Source organism: Meles meles, chromosome 4 (genome assembly GCF_922984935.1).
Source record: "Meles meles chromosome 4, mMelMel3.1 paternal haplotype, whole genome shotgun sequence".
In the NCBI taxonomy this organism is placed as follows: domain Eukaryota; kingdom Metazoa; phylum Chordata; class Mammalia; order Carnivora; family Mustelidae; genus Meles; species Meles meles.
In genome coordinates this window covers 36844414-36867901 of record NC_060069.1, presented here as the reverse complement: position 1 = coordinate 36867901, position 23488 = coordinate 36844414, and positions in this window count along the sequence as shown.

Sequence of the window (23488 nt, the reverse complement as noted above, 5' to 3'; positions counted from 1 at the left end):
CTTTATCTGATATGTCGTTTGCAAATATCTTCTCTCATTCTGTCAGTTGTCTTTTGGTTTTGTTAACTGTTTCCTTTGCTGTGCAAAAGCTTTTGATCTTGATGAAATCCCAATAGTTCATTTTTGCCCTTGCTTCCCTTGCCTTTGGCGATGTTCCTAGGAAGATGTTGCTTGCGGCTGAGGTCGAAGAGGTTGCTGTCTGTGTTCTCCTCAAGGATTTTGATGGACTCCTTTCTCACATTGAGGTCCTTCATCCATTTTGAGTCTATTTTCATGTGTGGTGTAAGGAAGTGGTCCAATTTCATTTTTCTGCATGTGGCTGTATTCTGGATATTTCTTATAAATAGAATGTATACAGTGTATTGCCTTTTGTGTCTGCCTTCTTTCACTTAACCTAAAGTATTCCAGGTTCATCCATGTTGTACCATGAGTAAGTACAGCATTCCTTTTCATTGACAAGTAATATTCCATTGTGTGGCTAGCCCGTAGTTTTTAATCCATTCTTCAATTTTTTTAAAAGATTTTATTTATTTATTTGACAGACAGAGATCACAAGTAGGCAGAGAGGCAGGCAGAGAGCGAGAGAGGAGGAAGCAGGCTCCCTGCAGAGCAGAGAGTCCGATGTGGGGCTCGACCCCAGGACCCTGGGATCATGACCTGAGCCAAAGGCAGAGGCTTTAACCCACTGAGCCACCCAGGCGCCCCTCAATTTTTTTTTTAAGATTTTATTTATTTGACAGAGATCACAAGTAGGCAGAGAGGCAGGCAGAGAGAGAGGAAGGGAAGCAGGCTCCCTGCTGATCAGAGAGCCCGATGCGGGGCTCGATCCCAGGACCCTGAGATCATGACCTGAGCCAAAGGCAGAGGCTTTAACCCACTGAGCCACCCAGGTGCCCCCATTCTTCAATTGATAGACACTTGGATTTTTTTCAAGTTTGACTGTGATAAATAATGCTGTTATGAGAAGTTGTGCACAGGTTTTTGTGTGAACATATGTTTTTATTTATTCTCTGAGAGGTAGATTGGCTGGGCCTCTAGAAACAATACGTTTAACTTTTTGAGAGACTGCCAATTGTTTTCCAGAATGGCCACCCTATTTGACATGCCCATCGGCAGCATAGGAGGGCTCGTTTCTCCACATCTTCACCAACACCTGTTGTCTGTGCTTTTGATTATAGCTGTCCTAGTGGAGGCGAAGCGACATCATGATGGTTTTGATTTACATTTCTCCAATGACTAAGGATGACTGAGCTATGGAACATGTTTTCGTGTGCTTGTTAGCTATTTGTCTCTTTTGGGGAAATGTCTGTTCAGATCTTTGCTTATTTTCAAGTTAGGTTGTCTTTTGATTATCAAGTTGTAAGAGTTCATATGTAGTCAGGATATGAGTCCCTTATCAGATATATGATTGGCAAATTTGTTTTCCTATTCTGTGGGTTGTCTTCTCATTTTGTAAAAGTACCATTTGCTGCAAAAAGTTTTGATCTTGGTGAAGTCCAACTGACCTGTCTTCGCTTTCATGAACTGTGATTTTTTGTGTCACGCAGAAGAAACCATTGTTTAATCCAAAGTCACGAAGATTTAGTTCTATGCTTTCTTCTAAGATTTTTATAGTTTTGGCTCTTACATTTAGGTCTATTATTCATTTTGAATAATGTGTAAAATGTGAGGTATGGATCCACACTCATTCTTTTCCATGTGGCTCTCTAGCTGTGCTGGCACAGTGTGTTGAAACGACTATTCCTACCCACTGAACTGTCATGGCACCCTTGTTGAAAATCAATTGAGCATAAGGGTAAGGGCTTATCTCGAGACTGTTGATTCTATTTTATGGATCTAATGGTCTATTTTTATGGTAATACCATGCTGGCTTAATGCCCATGGCTTTATTTGTATTTTTAAAAGATTTTATTTATTTATTTAAAAGAGAACATGGGAAGGAGGAACAGAGAGAGAAGTAGATTCCTCAGTGAGCAGGGAGCCCAATGTGGGGCTCAATTCCAGGACCTTGGGACCATGACCTGAGCCGAAGGAAGATGCTTAACTGACTGAGTCACCCAGATGCTGCAACTATAGCCTTATAGTAAGTTTTGAAACAAGAATGTGTGATTCTCTCCAGCTTTTTCTTCTTATTCAGGATTATTTTGGCTCTTCTGTGTTCCTTGTATTTCCATATGATTTTTAGGATCAGTCTGTCAAGTTCTGGAAAAAGCAAGCTGGCGTTCTGATAGGCACTACACTGAATCTATATTAGAGGGTTTTGGCCTCATTTAATGAGTTATGCAGTACTCCTTCCTCTTCTAGTTTTTGAAAGACTCTGTGAAGCATTAATTTTTATTCTTTAAATATTTGGTATCATTCACCAATGAAGACATATGGGCCTGGCCCTCTCTTTGAGGGGAGGTTTTCAGTCTCTCTGATCCAGGCTCTCCATTCAGTTTAAGTCTGTTAAGAATGTTTATTTCTTCCCGAGTCCATTTTTACAGCTTTTGCCTTTCTAGGAATTCATTCATTTCGGGTAGGTTACCTAATGTGCAGGCATCCCATTGTTCGTAGCAATCCCTTAAAAACCCTTGTTTTTGTAAAGTCTCACTTTCATTCCTGATTTTTGCTCTTCTGTTCCCAGTATCGCCCCTTCCTCTCCCCTCTCTCCCCTCCCCCAGCCCGTGTCAGGCCTGGACTCTTCGGAAGGTTCCATCCCATGGAAGCCAATATTCTAAGCCAGTATTGCTAAATGCGAGTGGAGAACCATCTTAGACCAGCACCGAAGTGGGAGAATCCTTACCAAAATTCCTGAGTGCGGCCTGAGCAGCAGGGGTGCCCCTGCCCTGGATGGCTGCTCACCGGTCCCGGTTTCCTGGCGTAGCATGGATGATACTCTTATCCTAAAGAGAATGAGTTTCTCTGCTTCAGAATGCACTTTAGAACCAGGGATCCTGCCTGCCTACGCCAAGCTATTGTTATCTCTTTCCTTCTCCGAACTGAGAGATGAGGGAGTGTGGAACTTGGAAGAGCTAAGGGACACGGGACAGCCTGCAGTGGCCCTGCCCGGGCACAGCTCTGGCCCTGAGTCACCGTGGGGACAAAGTGCAGGACCCTGACTCACCTGTTCAGTGTGAGGCTCCATCACGACGCCCTACCTCCTGCAGAATGGGACTTGGGTGCCCATTCTGGCTCTCCCCTTGGAGGGAAGGAGGACATCCTAAGGCGGCCACCTCAGCTATTGTAGAACCAGCTTGGTCAACATGAAGATAAGCTTGCTTGACCAGCTGGCTTGAAGCCCTGTCCAGCCTAGCCTACTTAGGATTAGGATTCCAGAGAACACACAGGCTTTGCCTGAACACTCTGAGCCTAGGGACACTCCCCTCCCCCAACCCCTGCAGCCCTGCCTGGTTTGGGAGTCAACCTGCCTGGGCCAGAGTACTCTCCCCACCTTCTACTGGCTTGCATGTGACCTTGGGCACAGGATTCGGTTTCTCTCTTCCTCAGTTTCTTCACCTACACAATGGGGGCAATAGCAGTAGTTTACTCAGGCAGCTGCTGGGAGCACTTGTGAACGAGACAACATATTATATACAGCCCCTCCGTATCCCTCTGTGCCTGGGGGACAGAAAGCATTTGAGAGCGGTTAGTGTTGAAAACAAATCTGTGCCTTTAGAGTTCTACCATTGCCTCCAGCCCTGCCCTCTGCAGCCACCGTCTGTCTCAGCAGCAGGAAATCTGCTGGGCTGGGGCCTAACGAGCTCTGGGCCAGGCTGTTTGCAGCCCAGGGAAGGGTAAGGAGACAGGCCAAGGAGATGGGGCCATGGGATCTCAGTGTCTTGCTTCTGTCCTGTTTCAGGGGAGGAGGCTTAGGACCTCTCTCCAGTGCAATACCCAGAGCTTAGTGACCCAACTTCGAGCTCCCGCTCTGCCACCTACTCACCCTGGGACTCTGAGCGGTGAGTTCCCCAACCTCTAAACGCCACTCGTGCATTTTTAAAATGGAAATAACAGTACCCACCACTTCCTCTGCCTGGGGTGGGGGGGGTTAAATTGCTAATGCTTCAAACCTGTTAAACACCAGCTGGCACAGACTAAGAATTCATTTCAGCGGCACCTGGGTGGCTCAGTCAGTTAACTCTGTGCTTTCAGCCCAGGTCATGATCCCAAGGTCCTAGGATCGAGTCCAGCATGGGGCTCTCTTCTCACCTCCCTCTGCCTGCTGCGTCCCTTGCTTGTATTGTCTCTCTCTCTGGTAAATGAAAAAATAAAATCTTAATTTAAAAAAAATCATTTCATGAAACAAGATGGGCTCAGGAGGGAGACAAACCATAAGAAACTCTTAATGTCACAAAACAAACTGAGGGTTGCTGGGTGGGGGGGGTTGGAAAAGGGGATTGGGGTTATGGACATTGGGGAGGGTATGTGCTGTGGTGAGTGCTGTGAAGTGTGTAAACCTGGCGATTCACAGACCTGTACCCCTGGGGCTAATAATACATTGTATGTTAATAAAAAAAATAAAAGATTAAAAAAGATCATTTCAGATCATAAAAAGTAACTGTTCTGCTCTTACTTTTTCTCTTTCAGTCCCCACCCCTGTTTCAAATAAAGGACACACTAAAGTTTCAGTAAATTCGGTCTTCTTTGAGATCAAGCAGAGGTGGCTGACGTGATGCGACAAAGGTTCAGACTGGGCCCTGTTTTACACAAACTGCCTCCTCTTTGGGCCGATAATGGGATCTAGCTGCGCTATGCTCTCGTCCTATCACCAGCGCTCAGACCGCAAGCTACAATCAGAATGAGTCCAAGGTTAACTCAGTCTGAGACTCTTCCACTATGATGTCATGGGGGCCTCAGCCTCAAGAGCCCAGGAGCCCGGGGTGCTGTGTGGTTGGGCACCTCCCCTCCTTCCCCTGGCTGGCCCTGGGACCTGGGGTGCGGGAGAGGGGGCAAGTACTGGGAGAACAGCCCACTACAGCCCCACACCCGGGACCTCACCAACACCACCACTTCGCCTCCACAAAGTCAAGGCTTTCTCCTCTGTGTGACCATTGCCAGAATGCAAAGGGCTCCTGGCGAGGTCCAGGGGCTGCGCCTTTGCGGCTGCCAGGAGCCCACGCTGAGCGGATGTGGCAGGAAGGACGCAGCGGGCACAGTGGGCAGCCACAAGGGGCCGAGGAGCATTCCGTGCCATTTTTACAAAGTCACGTTTTTGACTTGATTGAAAGTAGAATCGTTAATAATATATAGGTTTTAAGTGACTGAAGGCTGGCTCTTGCCAAATCCTAGCATAAAGCGGATTTTTACAGCTGGGATGATAAATCCCAGAAAGGCGGCTCTTACCATGGAAACGCTGACACAGCCTTTCATTCCCCTTCACAGTGATTCAAATCCTCATTTCAATTTGTTTTTCTTCCTTTTGAGCGGAGTCACCTGCCAGCCCCGAACAGACCGGCTCGGATGGAAGCTCGACGCTGCCCCCTGTCGGAAGCAGGGCGGCCTGCTCGCAGCCGGCCGCAGCAGGCGAGTCTTCCCGGAAGAACCCCCGAAACGCCGGAAAACCGGGGTTCTTTGTAATCATCTCGCCAGGAAGCAAATTCCTGCAGGACTGACGCTCGTCTTCCTAGAGCAAGAGAGGCAGGGACGGGAACGCAGGTACTGACGGGTGTGGTACCGAACTAGAGGTCGCTCTGGGCAACTGGGGAGCTGGCAGCCAGTGTGGACCCGGCACGGCGGCCTTCCCGCCCGAGAGGTCGCAAGCGGCTCCGCATCAATTCTTATACAGCCCCGGCCTGCTTGCGGTCGCGGGCTGCAGCGGCCCCGGGAGCTCCTCGGGCCGAGATGCAGATTTAGGCAGATGGAGGTCCAGCCCTTGCTACGTTGAGGCCGCTGGGGTGTGGGCACCGTCGACCAGTCCGTTGCACATAATCCCCGTTATTCCTTGTGTTTTCCTTCAGGGTGTCTCATCTGCAGGCATATTTTATGCCCCTGGAATGCATGTGCCCTCTGTCTATTAACCACCACTCCGTAATTCTACAAAGCAAATGTCCAGGAATGTCTTTCTATTTTCCAGATCTCTTCATTGATAATAAACCCCATAAGGGATCTAGCCACACTTCTTAATCTACCAGGGAGACCCCAGCAGAGTTCCTGGTCTGAGCGCTGTCAGGGTCCCAGATTTCCCCACTAAACACGGCTTCATTCACTTATGCCCATCACGTTAGAATGTGGCTGAATGACTCTTGAGCGTTTCTCTGATTTTGCACTCAGCCAGCGCTTCGGATTAGGGTTTTCTAAAGTGTGTCCCACTGATAACCAGTGAACAGAGATACTCCTCCCAAGAGGGGTTCAGAGATTGAACAGGGTTAATAACATTGCTAGCTATCACATGCTCTTAAGATCATGATAGTCCTCAGTGTTTTATTTTTTTTTATTTTTTTTTTAAAGATTTTATTTATTTATTTGACAGAGAGAGATCACAAGTAGGCAGAGAGGCAGGCAGAGAGAGAGGAGGAAGCAGGCTCCCTGTGGAGCAGAGAGCCCGATGCGGGGCTCGATCCCAGGACCCTGAGATCATGACCTGAGCCGAAGGCAGCGGCTTAATCCACTGAGCCACCCAGGCGCCCCAGTCCTCAGTGTTTTAAAGGCTCTGAGAAGTCCTGAAGGGACAAAGTCCAATGAACTTTCACTCAGTGTTTCCCAGCTTGCTTGCTCACTGGACCAAGTCCTCATTCTGCAACACACTAGGTCACGCCATACATAACACGCTTTGCCTTCTATTTGTCCTATTTATTTTTGGTTTTACAGAGTTTTAAAAAATATTTTTATTATACAAGTATTACCTGTTCACTGTAGAAAACAGGAAATAGGCAAATTAAGCAAAAAGAAGGGGAGAAGGACTGAGGCTAATTACCATGGGCATTTTGGATTCGATGGGCACATGTTTGGGTTGTACTGTTCCCTTGTGAAAAGGGAGATTGGTTGTTGCAGGAGCCAGTCTGTTCCCTGCACTCTGTTCAGTTTTATGGCCCCTGACTCTAAGTAGCAGGTTTCATAAAATAAAGCACACATTTCAGCCAACTGTGGTTGAAATCATTCAAATCATTTTGAATGATTTCCAAACCCTGGGTGGAGGAAAATTCCTGTACCGTATGTTGTGCCTTTTACAGGGAGTGGCAGGCCAGGAAACAAACAAATTGGTAGGAGGAGAAAAAAATTATATATGATGATTTCTCAACTATGTGAAAATAATTGTTATTAAAAAAGATAGGATTAAATTCTTCCCAAGGATTAGGAAGTTTACCTCTGGAGAATGGGCTCAACTTTTCTCTGCTATTGTCAAAACAAAACTTAAAACTCAGTATTTTTAGGGGCACCTGGGTGGCTCAGTGGGTTAAGCGTCTGCCTTCGGCTCAGGTCATGGTCCCGGGGTCCTGGGATCGAGCCATGCATTGGGCTCCCTGATCAATGTGGAACCTGCCTCCGCCTCTGCCTCCCACTTCCCCTGCTCATGCACGATCTCTCTCTCTCTGACAAATAAATAAATAAACAAAATCTTAAAAAAAATAATAAGTATTTTTTAAAGTTCCCCCTACATACACCAGGCCAATTTCAGTGGGGATTAAAGCAGCGCAAGGAATAGAGAAGGTTGGGGGGCTCTTGCTTAAGAGGGGCAACTGCCCCCACCCTAGAGGCACTGATCTTGCTCAGGGTAGCATCACCTCCTTTTCCTCCAAATCGACAGGCCATATTTGGGAGTCATGGGTGGCTCAGGGTGAAGTGGGGGGTGGAGCTGTTTACACTGACCCTCAGAGCCACTGTAGGAGGGAACAGCCTTTTATTACCCCTTTTCATCAATGTTCCCTGAACACAAGCTCATTTCTGCCCTAGAGGCTTTGTGCTGGCTCTTCCCTCTGCCTGGGGCACTCATCTTTCAGGTCTGAGCTCAGAGAGGGTCTGTGAGCCCCCCCCTCCCCCCGCCCCGAGAGCACACCGCATGGGTGGAGCCAATGTCTGCCTGACTGCGAATCTGGGAGGCATAAGCTGAATTCCAGAAGGGTTCTCAGATAGTTGCCCTTTCAGGAAATTCCCAGCCTAAATATGACATTGGAGGCCAGGATGCAACTGAAGTCAGGGGGGAGAATACCCAGCCTGTAACTCCAGTTCTCCTTTTCAAGATAATGGCTTCTCTGATGGCTGAGGACAGCTCTGATGCCATCCTTGGGTGGCTAGAAGGCCATTCCAGGGGGTCCATCTCCACATGCGCAGTGAGAAGCCGCAGTCCCTTGCTTCTAACCCTCCCCTTGCCTGCTCCGAGCAGGAGCCACTGGGCTTCTCATCAGTGCAGCCCCTGCTGTGGACCCAAAGGAGGCCCACCAGGCAGATGACCAATGTCCGCTGAGTGCCCGCCATCTGCCCAGCTGCCTTGTTGACTCTGCCACACTTTCCCTGACATGGGAGAGGGGACCCAGAGAAACCACGCTCAGGGGTCTCATGCCATTGAAGCCCCTTCTTGTGAGCCCCCTCTCTGACCCCCTTTACAACATGGCAGCTTCCATCATTCTCGAACCCCTGGTCCCTGGTGTCTTCTCTTCTTAGCATTTCTTGCTTGCTGGTGTTCTGTTTTCTTTCTTTCCTTTGTGAAAGGTGGATATGTGGGTTGTTGTGTTCTCCTTGATTCTCCAGCACCCAGAACACGATCTGGCACAAACAGATGCTCTATGTCTGTTAGTTGAATGGCTGCCCGGTATTTTTTTTTTTAAAGATTTTATTTATTTACCTGACAGAGAGAGATCACAAGTAGGCAGAGAGGCAGGCAGAGAGAGAGAGAGGGAAGCAGGCTCCCCGCCGAACAGAGAGCCCAACATGGGGCTCGATTCCAGGCCCTGAGATCAGGCCCTGAGCCAAAGGCAGCAGCCTAACCCACTGAGCCACCCAGGCGTCCCAGCTGCCCGATATTTTAACAAGATGAAAGCTTATCAGAGCATCGGGAGTCCAGGTGAGGGCTGTTCTAGGTGATTTGCTTGGTTTGCTTCAAGTTCAAACTCTGACTCCTGCCTCAGTGATTCCAGTGGACCACCAAGACGGTAGGAGTGGAGACTCCCATTGGAGTCCAGCTGTTGGAGCAGCAGGGGTGAGATTCCACAGCCTGAGTGCCGGGCTTCCTCTGTCCTAGGCGACCTCCAGCAAATGCCTTCCCCTCCGTGTCTAACCAGCAGATAAGGAAGTGAGTGGGTCGACTGTTTACCTACCCCATGACAAGCATTCGTGGGGAAGCAGTTTATTAAAAGAAAAACCCAGAGTGTGGAAGTGGGGCCAAGGAGGAAGGAGGCCATGCTAGGGGGTGGCAAAGTCCCCTAGAGGCTCCCATTTGGCCCCAAATGGGTTTCCCCCACAGGGAACCTCAGGGACAGTGTAGGTCACACCCAGAGTGTCTTAACCGTGAGTGAGAGAGCTGGAGCATTTCTAACCCTGCACAGACGATCCAGCAGGCACCCCTGGAAGGGTGTGAATTCCAGCTTGCCAGGGGCACAGGCCAGTGGATGCCAGCAGCCCCCAGACAAAGAGGAAGATGTTGCCTTTCAGGGATGAGAAAAGAGGGACCTGAGACAATATGGATGGGGTTCTGACATGGTCTCTAATATGATATGGAAGAGGGCCCTGCCCCACAAAGTTCTCTACAAACCTGCTGGAAATGCAGGTTTGAGTCCTGTAATGCATGCTCAGAGGCTCCCTCACTGGACTATGAGTGTCCCGAGAGCAGGGAGACTGTCCTGTCCATCCTTCCTGCCTCAGCACCTGCAGCCAAACCTGGCACCTGGTTCCTGGTTTCTGTTCCACAAGTACCACATGAGCAAATGAAAGAAAGAATAATGATGGGGGAGATTGAAGTCCTGTTTTTGCTCCTTGCCTGCCTCCCTGTGCTGCCTGACTTCACAGGGGGCTACCGTGGGCAGAGCTGATTCCCCTGGCCTGTTGATGTCACACTTGACCATGGCCATGTGTGCAAAGGGACAGAGCCAGTCTGGAGTCAAGGTCTTAGGAGGCATCCTGTATTTCTGCGCTCCTGTGATCTGGGCCAGAAAGAATGCATAATCCTGAGAAGAACAAGTGAGGGACACACAGAGCAGGCCTGAACCAACTCAGAACCCAAAGCCAAGGCCAAATGGCCAGCACTTGAAGCAGAGCTGCCCCTGCGGACCCACTGGCCTATAAGCAGGAGGAAAATGCTTGCTCTAAGCCACTGAGTTGGAGGGTTTGTTGTGTAGTGTGTGTGGTAGTAGTGTCTCAGGCCAAGTTCTCTAGGAAGCAGACTCAGAATGGTGTGTAGGAGGTTTGTTATGGAGTGTCCTGGGGACCAACACCTGTGGACAGGAGGGAAAGCAAGCCGAACTCAGCAGAGGGGGAAGCTGAGCTGAGCTGTGGTGCAGTTCCAATGAAGGCTCAGTTTTGGAGCTGTCCCAAGTTGGGCCGAGGAGTTTTAAACACCTCTGGGTTGACTAGATGTTTTGGTCAATTGCTCCAGGAAGGGGTGTGACCTTGGGCAAGGCAGTGTTCTTGAGTGGAAGCCCTTCCCTGGGAAAGCTACGGACAGTGCTCTGTGTGAAGGAATAAGTCCTTCATTCCCCGAAGGGCATCTGGACTATACATCCAAAGTCCTCAACTATACCTGACTGATACGACGGTGTCCATCATATTCCAAGGCTGCCTCCCAACACCTTTATTGCTACATGATCAAAGATTTCAAATGCATTTAATTATTTCTAAAATACCATTGAGAAAACAGACTTGCTACATCTAATAAATTGTGAAGAAAAAGGTCATTAATGTTGGCTTACAAGCTCAGTTTTACAATGCTTGTATGCCCGACAGTTTCCCTTCATTTAGCAGTCACCAGGAAGCTGCCTGTGGTGTGAGCTGCACAAAGTGGACAGCAAAGTGTTAGTCCTTTCTTGTGTGATTTCTTCCAGGCAAATGTGTCCTTCCTGGAGCCACTGAGATGGCTCTCCTTATGAAGCTACAGTATGCCCCCTGGTCCCCCTGGAAGCCCCAAAACAGTGACATGAGTCCTGACTTGCTCCAAAGCTCTCAGCTGATGACGCTTATAGAGAGGCAGGACATGAGGACTGTATTCACAGCCCAGCAGTTGTGGGAGGAGCAGTCCTTATCTGACCAAAGTTGAACAGAAAAAAAGCCCACTAGAGGGAATGAGTTCCTTGAACTACCCCTCCCCACCATGTTATCCCATAAATAGTTGGCCTTATCCTTGGGCACCTGGGAGCCTTTAGTCACTCCCCAAAGTCACCCATTGACTCCTTGACTCACAGGCTGATTGTGGCCATCATCTACCATTCCTTTCCTTCTTAGAAGAAAAGAATGGAAATGCTATCAAAGAGGTCATGGAGCCATATCAGGGAAGGCAGGATTAGAAAACTCTGGTGCCTTTTTTTTTTTTTTTTTTTTTTGGATGGCTTTAAATAACCAAGGCAAAAGAAACCCAACTCATAAATTAACACTGCAATTGGTCTATAGATTCCCACAAAGGATGTTTTGCAAGTCACCCAGCCTTGCCCCTTGGTTGCTCAGGACCGCACTACATACTGACATGTGACACCTGGAGAGGGCAGATGGCTCCAGCATCTGGTGAGGCCAGACTGACTGGTAGTGGGCACCATTCAGTAAAAGATACCCGGGAGCCTTGACGGCTATAGGGTACAGGGACCCCATCTGGTCCAAATGGACACTAACTATAGCCCTTTGAGAGTTTCTGACTCAGAAAGAACTCAGTTCTCAGAAAGAACTGCAGGGGTAGAATCTCTCCACCCAGGAGGTTAGGGATCCATCCAGCTACCCAAGGTAGGTGTACTACGCATGTGCGACCTGTCACTTTGGGGAGTGGGGGGAAGGACAAACCAGGATCTGGAATGGATGGTCCCAGGAGCAGACTGTTGGGGGTACATGCATCTGCCTCCTTCCAAGCCCCAATCTACAGAAGCTCGCATCCATGATCCTTTGGAAGGGGAAGCTGGAGGAGTGTGGACAGCCTTGCCCAGCTGGGGACTGTGGGGCTGCTGGGGCTCCTCCTACAAGGGACACCTGGGAGCGGTGATCGCTGGGAAGCCCGGCACCCCATCAGGCAGTCAGTGGAAATGGGGACTGAGTGGGGGCACTCTCAAGCTGCCACCTCAGAAAGATGTTTGGGCATGAGCTCCTCTGCCCTGAGCCCAGGCACGCAGTTCAGGAACCAATGAGCTGCTCAGTCTCCCAGGACCCCGGTTGCCCTCAAAGGGCTGGCGCAGGGCGTACTTCAATGGATGGACTGCCTAGGGAGTATAGGCAGAGTCTGGCAACAGGACAATGTCTAGGGAGGTGGTTTAAAGGTGTGAGGTTGTTGCTTGGTGTACTTGGCATCTGCCTAATTCCAAGCTTTCGTTGACACAAATGGGCATATCCTGCTTGAAACGAGAGCTGGAGGCATCCGGATAGCGTTGCAGGGATGGGGCAGACAGGGATGGTCGAGGTAATTGTTTATTAACCGATACCTGGGAGCCTTGATGATTGAAGTCTGGGGCTGACTGTTCCCAGTTTAAAGCACCACCTCAGAAAGATTTATGGGGAGCGGACCACTGCCTCCCCAGAAGCTAGGCAGTATTTGGGACTGGCCTGAGCCTAACTGGCCTGAAGGGCTCCAGCCGCCTAAAGCTGGCTGACAGAGGGCACACTGCGCATGTGCGTGCTGTCCAGGTGGCCAGAGCCAGGGACCTGGAATGCGGCAGCTGTAGGGAGAGGCCAGGTCACCTGAATAGGTTATTTGGGGGTACTTGGCAGCTGCATAATTCCAAGCTTTTCTTTTACACAAATGCGCATATTCTTTCTGAAGCAGGGTTTCAACAACTCAACTGTTTCCAGGGCTGGCCTGGAGAGCAGGGACCCTTCATTGCTGCAGAAGCTCAGGGCACATGGGGATGGACTTCCTTCTTCAGCAGCAGCCTTTGTGCAGTTTTCTGGGCATATTCACCCCTGAGGCAATGCTGGTGGGTGGGGACAGGCCGGAACACTGCAGTCTGGAGGGCCTGGCTGTCCAGGGGCATCCGATCGCTTACCTACCAGCATGGGTGAGTTGCTGAGGGCAGAGTTGCCTCTGTCTGTAATAGGGCAACATTGAAGCCTGGCCACCCGATCAGGCTCTTTGTGGTACAAGGCGTTGGCCTAACTGCAAGGCCTATCTATTCATTATGGAATATTCTCAAAGTCAGAGATCGAAGTGTTTCAAATGCTTTGCCATGGAGGAGCTGGGGTCAGGACGGGGTATCTCCTCTCCCTTAGGGGACATCTGGGACGCTTGGCTCCTGGAGAGCCCAGGACCCCATAGGGCAGCAGTCCACATGAGGACTGAATGTGACCCCTTTGCAGCTGCCACCTCAGGATGATTTTCGGGAGCGGCCCCTTTCCACACTGTAGCCTATGCTGGTATCTTGCCTGGCCACAGCTTCAGCCCCTCAGGGATTCCCAGCTGCCTCAGACTGGCTCAGTGGGATAAGCTGAGCATGGACCTATAGCCCATGTTAGGGTCGCCAGGGACCTAGAATAGTGCTGTTATGTTGATAGGCTGAGTGAGAAGTGTGGACCTTGGTGACAAGTCCTAACCGACCCGGGGGGCAGGATTCCCCACGAGTGTAGAGATTTGTCTTGCTGGACTGCCTTTGCAGGTCACCGGGCAGGGAAGCCTGGCCAGGGTTCCATCTAGGGAGAGACTCCAGGGAGCACTGGTGGCTGAAGAAGCCCCAGAACCCCTCAGGCAGCAAGTCCAGATGGGGACTGATAGTGGGCAATTGGCAGCTGGTGCCTCCCTGTGCTGTTTGGGAGTTCAGTCCCTCTGGACTGAACAGGTGTTTGGGTTCAAGCCCCAGTTCCAGCAGCCTGGTGGGCCCCAGCTGCGTCAGGCTGGCTGCAAGAGTGGGGATTGTTCATGCCCTGACTGCACAGTTCAGGGTAGTAGGAATCTGGAACTCGGGTAAGAGACAGGAGAGGACAGCTCTCTAGAATGGTCTCCTGAGTGTCTGCAGATCTGCCTAGTTCCAGGCCCAAACCTCCACACATGTGCTATTCCCTCTGAAGTTCAAGCTAGAGGAATCTGCACTTCCTTTCCAGGCCAGGGTTGGGTACACTGGCCAGGTAGCCTTCAGTAGGAAACACCCAGGGACCGTGATTGCTGGCGAAGCCCGGGGCCTGATCAGGCAGCCAGGCTGAACATGAATTGGCTGTTGCTATTTCCAAGCTGCCGCTGCGGGAGGATTTCAAGGGATGGGCTTCCCGCTTCCTGGAGCTTCTGCAGGTGGTGGTGCATAGCCCCTGCTCCACAGGCCTCGAGAGCCCAGCTGCCCAAGGATGGCTCCTGGAGTGGGTCCTGTGCAGGTCAGGAAAGCTGGCCAGCTGGAACAGAACAAGTATAGGGAGAGTTCGGGTCATGGCAGTAAGATCTTGGGGACCTGAGGCATCTGCCTCATTTTAAGACCTAACAAACACAAATGCACATACTCCTTCTGTAGAGAGACCGGGAGGATGCTGGCCTCCCCAGCACAGCAGACCCGGGCAGACTGGCCAGGGTATCTACCATCTGATAGGAGAGACCTGGCAGTCCTTGCTGCAGGACCCCTTCAGGCAGCAAGCACACATCGAGACAGATCATGGCCAATTAGTGCTTCCACTTTGGGGTGATCTGTGGGGCTGGGCCCCTCTTCGCCAGAACCAATGCAGGTGTTTAGGCCTGGAGGGTCCCAGCTGCCTCACGCTGGCTGGAGGGGTCCAACCCCACATGCTCAGTAAGTACGGTTCAAGGTATCCAGCAGCCTGGAAAAGGGCACGGATCCAGGGAGGCTGTGGCGGACACAAGGCACCTGCCTCAATCCAAGTCCTAACCTATCTGAATTCACACATTCCCTTTGAATACAGGACTGGTGATACTGGGCCGCCTTGCTAGGGCAGGGCCAGGAGGGCTGGCTGGGGCTTCTATCATCTGTTGAGGGACACCTGGGATTCCTATTTGCTGGGCAAGCCTGGGACCCCTTCAGAGAGCAAGTCCAAACAGGGTCTGATAGTGGTTGACCTGCTCCTGCCACCTGAGGGTGATTTTCAGGGGTGGGCCCCCTCCCCACTGTGGTCTACGCAGGTATGGTGCCTGGCCCCAGCACCACCTTGGACTGCCCAGGCTGCCCAGACCTAGAGCAAGATATTTGGTCTTGAGAGGCTGGCTCAGAGGAGAGGCTCTTGGGGATATTAACCTTAAAAATAAAATCCCTTGTTTTACTGGCAGATGAGTTTATTTGGGAATAGCGGAGGAATTGAAATTCGAGACAAGCAAACTATAGCAAACCGCAGGCAAGTGGTAGAGACCAAGAGAAGGTCAGCTTTTATTATGCTTTAGGAAGATATTGGGGAGGATTGTTTTGAATAAAAGTTCCCTGGAAAACAATGATGGTTTAAAGATATGAGGGTTTCTCCTTAGCCACGAGTGATGGTTAGTGCGCTGCTGATGGGACAGGGAGAGGTCTTGTTTTTCTTAAAAGCAAGAGATAAATTCCTGTGACAGAACTGTCCTCCCTTTTCAAGATTAGAATTATCTTCCTTTTTCTTGTTGGTCAGGCAGTCTACAGTGAGTGCTGTGTGCCTGAGGACTCCCAACTCGGGGCTCCGGGCTCCATTTTCATGTGGGTTCCTTCACTCCTTCACACTTCCCTGAATTGTTCGAGAATTTTCCTCAAATGCATTCCTGATCAAAATGAGGTGTTCTACTGAGATATCACCTTACACCAGTTAGAATGGCCAAAATTAGCAAGACAGGAAACAATGTGTGTTGGAGAGGATGTGGAGAAAGAGGAACCCTCTTACACTGTTGGTGGGAATGCAAGTTGGTGCAACCACTTTGGAGAACAGTGTGGAGAGTCCTTAAGAAATTAAAAATAGAGCTTCCCCATGACCCTGCAATGCACTACTGGGTATTTACCCCAAAGATACAGATGTAGTGAAAAGAAGAGCCATCTGTACCCCAATGTTTATAGCAGCAATGGCCACAGTCACCAAACTGTGGAAAGAACTAAGATGCCCTTCAGCGGACGAATGGATAAGGAAGATGTGGTCCATATACACGATGGAGTATTATGCCTCCATCAGAAAGGATGAATACCCAACTTTTGTAGCAACATGGACGGGACTGGAAGAGATTATGCTGAGCGAAATAAGTCAAGCAGAGAGAGTCAAGTATCATATGGTCTCACTTATTTGTGGAGCATAACAAAGAACATGGAGGACATGGGGAGATAGAGAGGAGAAGGGAGTTGAGGGAAATTGGAAGGGGAGATGAACCATGAGAGACTATGGACTCTGAAAAAGAACCAGAGGGTTTTGAAGGGACGGGGGGTGGGAGGTTGGGGAACCAGGTGGTGGGTAATAGGGAGGGCACGTATTGCATGGAGCACTGGGTGTGGTGCAAAAACAATGAATACTGTTACACTGAAAAGAAATTAAAAAAAAAAGAATGAGGTGTTCTGCAGTTCTGCAGAGATTTGACAGGCAACAGGTTAAAAGTTTTCAATTGATTATACAAAATAAGATAAGAAAAATAATGACCCAGTTTGCATAGTATTCTTCAACCAAGAGCCCAAACCTGAAGGTAGCCCCCTAAATAGATCAAAGGTTCATAGATCATTAGGCAGAGTTCTGTGGTCAAAGTGCTTACTCACTGATTTTATGCAGCTAGATATTTACTTCCCCGGAGTCTTTATCCATGTGCAGCAGGTGGAATTCACCATGGCACAAATGTCTCCTTGTTCAGCTAGTAGATAGTCAAGGGTTATGTGATTATCTAAATTTACTGTAGTCTGTGAGTCAAGTGACCATTGTTGCGCTTTTATTGCTTTGGTTGTGGAGTCAGCTAGCTCTCCTAACATCAGGGAGAGATTTCTGATCTTGGATTTGTTGGTATTCACTCTGATCCATGGGAGAAAGGCCCTCCTTATAGAGGCAAACCCTAAGTCATATATGCCTTCTGAAAGTTCCCATTTATGACAGCCATGGAGGTTCAATGGGGGGAACCAATGGGGGAGGCTTCTGATTCATCATGCATGTCAACAGGGACAGTTAACTCCCAATAAGCATTGTCCTCTGATTCACCAGCAAACATTCATATGCCCCTGGGAAATGCTGTCCACCACAAATACAAATGGAATCAGGTGGAGCATAGAGGACTCCAGCTAAGGTCTGATTATTGATAGATTCATTAGCTGAATTCGCTGACACTTTCAACCCAAGGGTCAGAGATGTTGGGGGGATGTCCTGTGAGAGGTTATCCCTTCCTAAAAGGGACTTTTCTAAAAACTTCACCAAGAGGTGTGAACCCAGTTGTCTTTCCATTGGGAAAGACATGCAGGGGAACAGATTGTATTTTTTTTTTTCAAAGATTTATTTATTTGACAGATAGAGGTTACAAGTAGGCAGAGAGGCAGGCAGAGAGAGAGAGAGAGAGGAGGAAGCAGGCTCCCTGCTAAGCAGAGAGCCCGATGCAGGGCTCAATCCCAGGACCCTGGGATCATGACCTGAGCTGAAGGCAGAGGCTTTAACCCACTGAGCCACCCAGGCGCCCCACAGATTGTATTTTTTTTAAGATTTTATTTATTCATCTGAGACAGAAAAATACAGAGAGACAGAGGGATAGGGAGAGGGAGAAGCAGACTCACTGCTGAGTCAGGAGCCCAATGTAGGTCTCCACCCCAGGACCTGAAGATCATGACCAGAGCCAAAGACTGACACTTAACCATCTGAGTCACCCAGGTGCCCTGAAGTTGTATTTAGATAAGGAAAAGAAGATGGGGAAGTAAGGGTCATATAACTGACAGGGGAGGAGGTATTTAGTTGAGCTTATATGATTGTGAGTGGGGCAAGGTTGAAATAAGGCATGGGAACACCTGATCTCAACAATTTAATCTTATAGGTATTATCCATAGGTTTATGAGTAAAATCAGCAGTAACATCTGGGATTAAGGTGAAAATAGTTAAGGTGAGACCAAGGGGTCTCCAACATCATGAACAGATTGGAGTTTCTAATGAGAGATCCAATAGTCAGAGAGGTTCCCCATTTTTCAGTAGATTGAGAAATGTGGATAAGGGCATTGTCTCTCTGAGAGAAAGAAGAGGGAGGTAGTAAGAAGCAGCAGCAAGAAAAGGGTTACAGACCCATGCTGTCCACCTTGGGAGAGCAGTCTCCTTCAGTTGTCATCTGCTTCAATTCCTAGAAGGTCAACAGTTTACCAGCTGCAGGTCCAGTCTGGGTTTTGTGATCTCTTTAACTGTGATACATGAATCCAAAAGTCTATTGCTTGGAGTTTGGCAGCACAACAATTGGTTAACAGTAATTTATAACAGCCTTTCCAATGGAGTTGAAAAGTCTGGGATGTCTTTTCCAAAAGACAAAGTCCTGGGGTTGCAAGGCGTGACATTTAAGGTCTTTGTCTCCTGGGTCTGCACTGTGAAAATATTTCAAGTGTATTAGTTTAAATGTTATCTTCTCAATTTCAAAAAACTTATAAAACATATTTAGAAATGGTGTAAAATAGTTGTCACAGAATAATTGCAGATTTACTCTTAGAAGTTAGCATAATTTTTTATGCATGACAACAAACATAAACTTCTATATAATAAAAAATAAACTATGTACTTTTTAGAAATTACAGTATGAGATTCACCGGTGTCTGAGACTCATTCTGACAGTGCTCTGTTAGACTGGACAACAGGATCCCCATGTTATTCTTAAAAAGGGTTGCTATGAGTTAAGTAGACAGAATGAAGATTTGAAAAATGGGACAACTTCTAAATTGACGGCAGAGCTAGAAATATTGGAAGCTGCCATCCAGCTTTCCAAGTTGTTATAAGGAGTGTGGGGAGTTCTTTTAAACAAAGATTGCTGCCTGGCTGCAAATCTGAAAAGGCAAGGCAACAAAGTATGAGCCTGTCACAGAGGGATTACAGCCCAACCTTGAGGAGTTACCGCTGTGTGTGGGCAGGACAGGACAGGTTGGAGTTCTTATATAGCTTCTTCAGCTATTGCTCAGTTTACTGTAACAGAAGAACAGTGGCTTTCAAATGTGCTGGAGCATTTCCACAGTGAGAAATAATGTATATTTTATGGTCCAGCACATACCCATATATATATAAAACCACCTAAGTAACTGAAATAAAAGTTCAATAAATTGACATGTATTTCCTATTTTTAGTATATTTCATGCATGTATCCTATTTTGCATTATTTGAAAGTATTTCTATTTATATATAGATGATCTATAATCCATTTATAGATTTTAGGTGAAATTGATGTATTATCCATTTATATAGATACAGGTGATACATATTCTGTTTAAATGAATTATGACGAATCATAATTCATCAATGGTCTGTGACCATGGTTTGAAAAACAAAAATTACAAAAAGAAAAAAAGAAGGAAAGAAAGAAAAACAAGAATTACAGTAAATCCTTCCACAGAAAGAGAAAGCTTTCATGAAGTTCCATTGTTTCTCACCTTGCAAAGGGGGGCCTGCGCATTACCTGCATTTTGCCAGGGTTAATGCACACAGTTTGTGCAGAGTTAATTGATGCTTATTACTCTAAGAGTTCAGACATTTGGGGGATTCATTTTGTATTTTGGGGTCTTTTAATTTTTTAAATAGTTGTAATCTTGGCTTCCAGGGAAGGGACCAGGGAAGGGACCAGGGAAGGCTTCCAGGGAAGGGACCAGGGAGAAGGGAATTATGAGCTATCACATATTAGCAAACTTTATAAATACATTTCAATTTTTTGAAGGTGATATAAAACATTGATTAAGAGATCCAAACACTTTTATCGCTATAAAAATTAAAAAGCCAAAAATAGGTATGTTTATGTTTAGCATTTAATGTTCCTCTTATTTGGAAATGATTTGGATATTCAACGATTATCCATTATTTAGTTTAACTTAGCATAAACTTTGGTCTTTTTTTTTTTTAAAGATTTTATTTATTTATTTGACAGACAGAGATTACAACTAGGCAGAGAGGCAGGCAGAGAGAGAAGGAAGCAGGCTCCCTGCCAAGCAGAGAGCCCGATGCGGGGGATCGATCCCCGGACCCTGGGATCATGACCTGAGCTGAAGGCAGAGGCTTTAACCCACAGAGCTACCCAGGCACCCTGGATTTAACCCACGGAGCTACCCAGGCACCCTGGTCTCTTTTATATTTGTATAAATTAGTTACTTTAAAAAATTTTTTTAAAGATTTTATTTGTTTATTTGACAGACAGAGAGACAGAGGCGGGCAGAGGAAGAGAGAGAAGCAGGCTCTGTATCGAGCAAGGAGCCTGATGCAGGGCTCAATCCCAGGACCCTGGGATCTTGATGTGAGCCAAAGGCAGATACTTAACCAACTAGCCCCCCAGGTGCCCCTAAAATAGTTACTTTTAGCAAATACACTTGGATTAGACACTAAACTGCTAACCATCATCCTATTTCTTTTGTTGACAAACTTTGTAATAGAAGAGTAAGAACTTATTTGATTAGTACAACCAGGAAGAAAAAGTTGTTTATCAGCGTTCTAGTTAATGTTGATAACTCTGAAGACATGCCTGTTTTTCTCAAACCAACAAACTTAAACTAGTGTTTTTTTATCGAAATTATCTCAGATCATATGAACTTGAGAAACATTGAGAAATGTTGAGAAACATTTGGGTTAGTTGCTCTATTTCTGAGAGTATATTTAATTTATATAAATGTTTAGTTTTCTTTAGCCAATTAAAGATCTTTACAAGTTAATTTTGGCACTACCACCTGGAGGTAGAAAAGTATCAGATATCTATACCATACATAACACAGACACTCATAACATATAGATAGACACAGAGATCTTACAACTTTTATTTAGAAATTTTAGCCATGTCTCAGATACAAAACTCAAAATAATTGAATCCAAATTATGTTTCTGGCAGATGGACTAAGTTAACATTACCTGCTCAAGTGACCAAAATCTTTTACTTCAAGATTTTTTTTTTAATTTGCATGCTGAAAGGATCTTTTAAGATCCTTTGACCTGAAAATGACTCATTTTCAAGTCATTTTAGTCTTTTAGAAGCTTCTGCATATCAATGAAAGAAGATATTCCATTGTCTCCAAGAGGTTTGGAATCGTCACTGTCAAGGGTGCCCCTTACCAGGGACTTATCTAAAACAAAGTTTCCCCAGAATGGCTATAACAATCCAGATTATCCAAACGTTCATCCATTTTTCCAGAAAGACATGAGAACCTGGTCCAAGGACCGGGTAGAACCTATCTTGCCATCAGGTTCACTATTTATCTTAACTCTGAGGGACCCTGTTTTCCAACAGCTGTTCTAAAGCCTTTGGAATTATGTGTTCCCTACTTTTGAACAAAATGGGTAACATACCAGAAAACTTCAATGAACACAGGCAAAAAAGTACTCACCAGGAAGGGTGATGCCTTCATTAAAAAAAAAAAAAATAATCAAACAAACAAATGAACAAACAAAAACCCAGACCCTGAATAAAGCCAGAGACCTCAAAACCCAAGGACAGCTGAGTTCAAAATCCAGAAGAGACTTCCCCTCAAACCTCAGGGTCATCAGAAAGCAGCGACCTTAATGGGCTCTGTAGGTGCTGGCACCTGTGTGCTCATGAGCCTCAGTTGCTATGTGTCTTCCCTGGACCCCGCCTCTCTGAAACTATTTAATGTTGATGAGAGAAAAACTCATCAAAAAGTCTTGATAGGGGCGCCTGGGTGGCTCAATGGGTTAAAGCCTCTGCCTTTCGCTCAGGTCATGATCCCAGGGTCCTGGGATCGAGCCCCGCATCGGGCTCTCTGCTTGGCAGGGAGCCTGCTTCCTCCTCCTCTCTCTCTCTCTCTCTCTCTTCTGCCTGCCTCTCTCCCTACTTGTGATCTCTATCTGTCAAATACATAAATAAAATCTTAAAAAAAAAAAAGTCTTGATATACAGGAAAGCCATTTTAGATTTCTAAGTCAGCAGGACTGTATATAAACTTTGTTCAAACCAGAAGCCTGATTTATGGCCCAACGTGCATGCATTATACATTTGCTTTGTGAATGAGTAGCCTCAGGGAAAGCCATCTTGTCCTTGAGATATTGATCGATGTTCCTGCTCCCTGCATTCTTTATGATAAAACTCATGATTCCTGTCTATTTGCGATCTATTATCTTTTGAGCTTTCATAGAATAGAAAAAAGTATATAACCTTATAAAAACTTTCTTCACTGTGAAGAGCATGTTTCCCAAGCAGCTATTCTAACTTGGACTTGAATAAAACTCTTTTTCTTACTTTTAGAGATTCTAAAAGGTTTGTTCAGTTTGCCTTGACAGTGTCAACCTTAAAAATAGAATAGCCACTTACTCTACTAGCAAAATGGGTTTATTGGGGAATAGCAGAGGAACTGCAATTTAGGATAAGCAAATTTTGGCAAGTCAGAGGAAAATCCAAGGAAACAAAGGGACAGTCAGTTTTTGTTAGGTTTCAGTAGGAAATTGGAGAGGATTGCGTGGACAAAAGTTCATCGGACAGGGGTGCCTGGGTGGCTCAGTGGATTAAGCCGCTGCCTTCGGCTCAGGTCGTGATCTCAGGGTCCTGGGATCGAGCCCCGCATCGGGCTCTCTGCTCTGCAGGGAGCCTGCTTCCTCCTCTCTCTCTGCCTGCCTCTCTGCCTACTTGTGATCTCTCTCTGTGTCAAATAAATAAATAAAATCTTAAAAAAAAAAAAAAAAGTTCATCGGACAAGAACAAGAGTGTGAGTTTGTGATGGGTTCTTCTTGGGGGCAAGGAGTCGTTAGTGCATTGTTGCTGGGGCAAGGAGAGATCTTCCTTCTTTTCTTAAACACAGGAGGTAAAATTCCAATGTGAAAAATGTCCTCCTTGGTCAAAATAAGAATTATCTTCCTTCTTCCTGTTGGTTATGCAGGCTGCAATGAGTGCTACGTGCATGAGAGCTCCCCCTTCAGGGCTTCCCTACTTCATTTTGGATGAGGTTTCCAGAGGTGCCTGGGTGACTCAGGCGATGGAGCATCTGCCTTTGGCTTGGGTCATGATCCAGCAGGAAGACTGCTTCTCCCTCTCCCACCCCCACCCCCGCTTGTATCCCCTCTCTCGTTGTCTGTCTCTCTGTCAAATAAATAAATAAAATCTTTTTAAAAAATAAAATAAGATTTCCTTTACTTGTTTTCATAGGGACAAGGTACATGCATACTCACAAGCCCTAACTTACCCAATGGGCAGTATTCCCTCTGAATGTAGATCTTTAGGTTACTAGACAGCCTTGGTGGGGCTAGGAGGTCTGGCCAGGATACATCTAATAAGAGACTCCTGTGGGCCATTGTGGCTGGAGGAGCCATGGGACCTTCAGGTAGCAAGTCCAAATAAGGAATGACTGTCCCCAGTTCATAGCTGTTGCCTCAGTGTGATGCTTGGG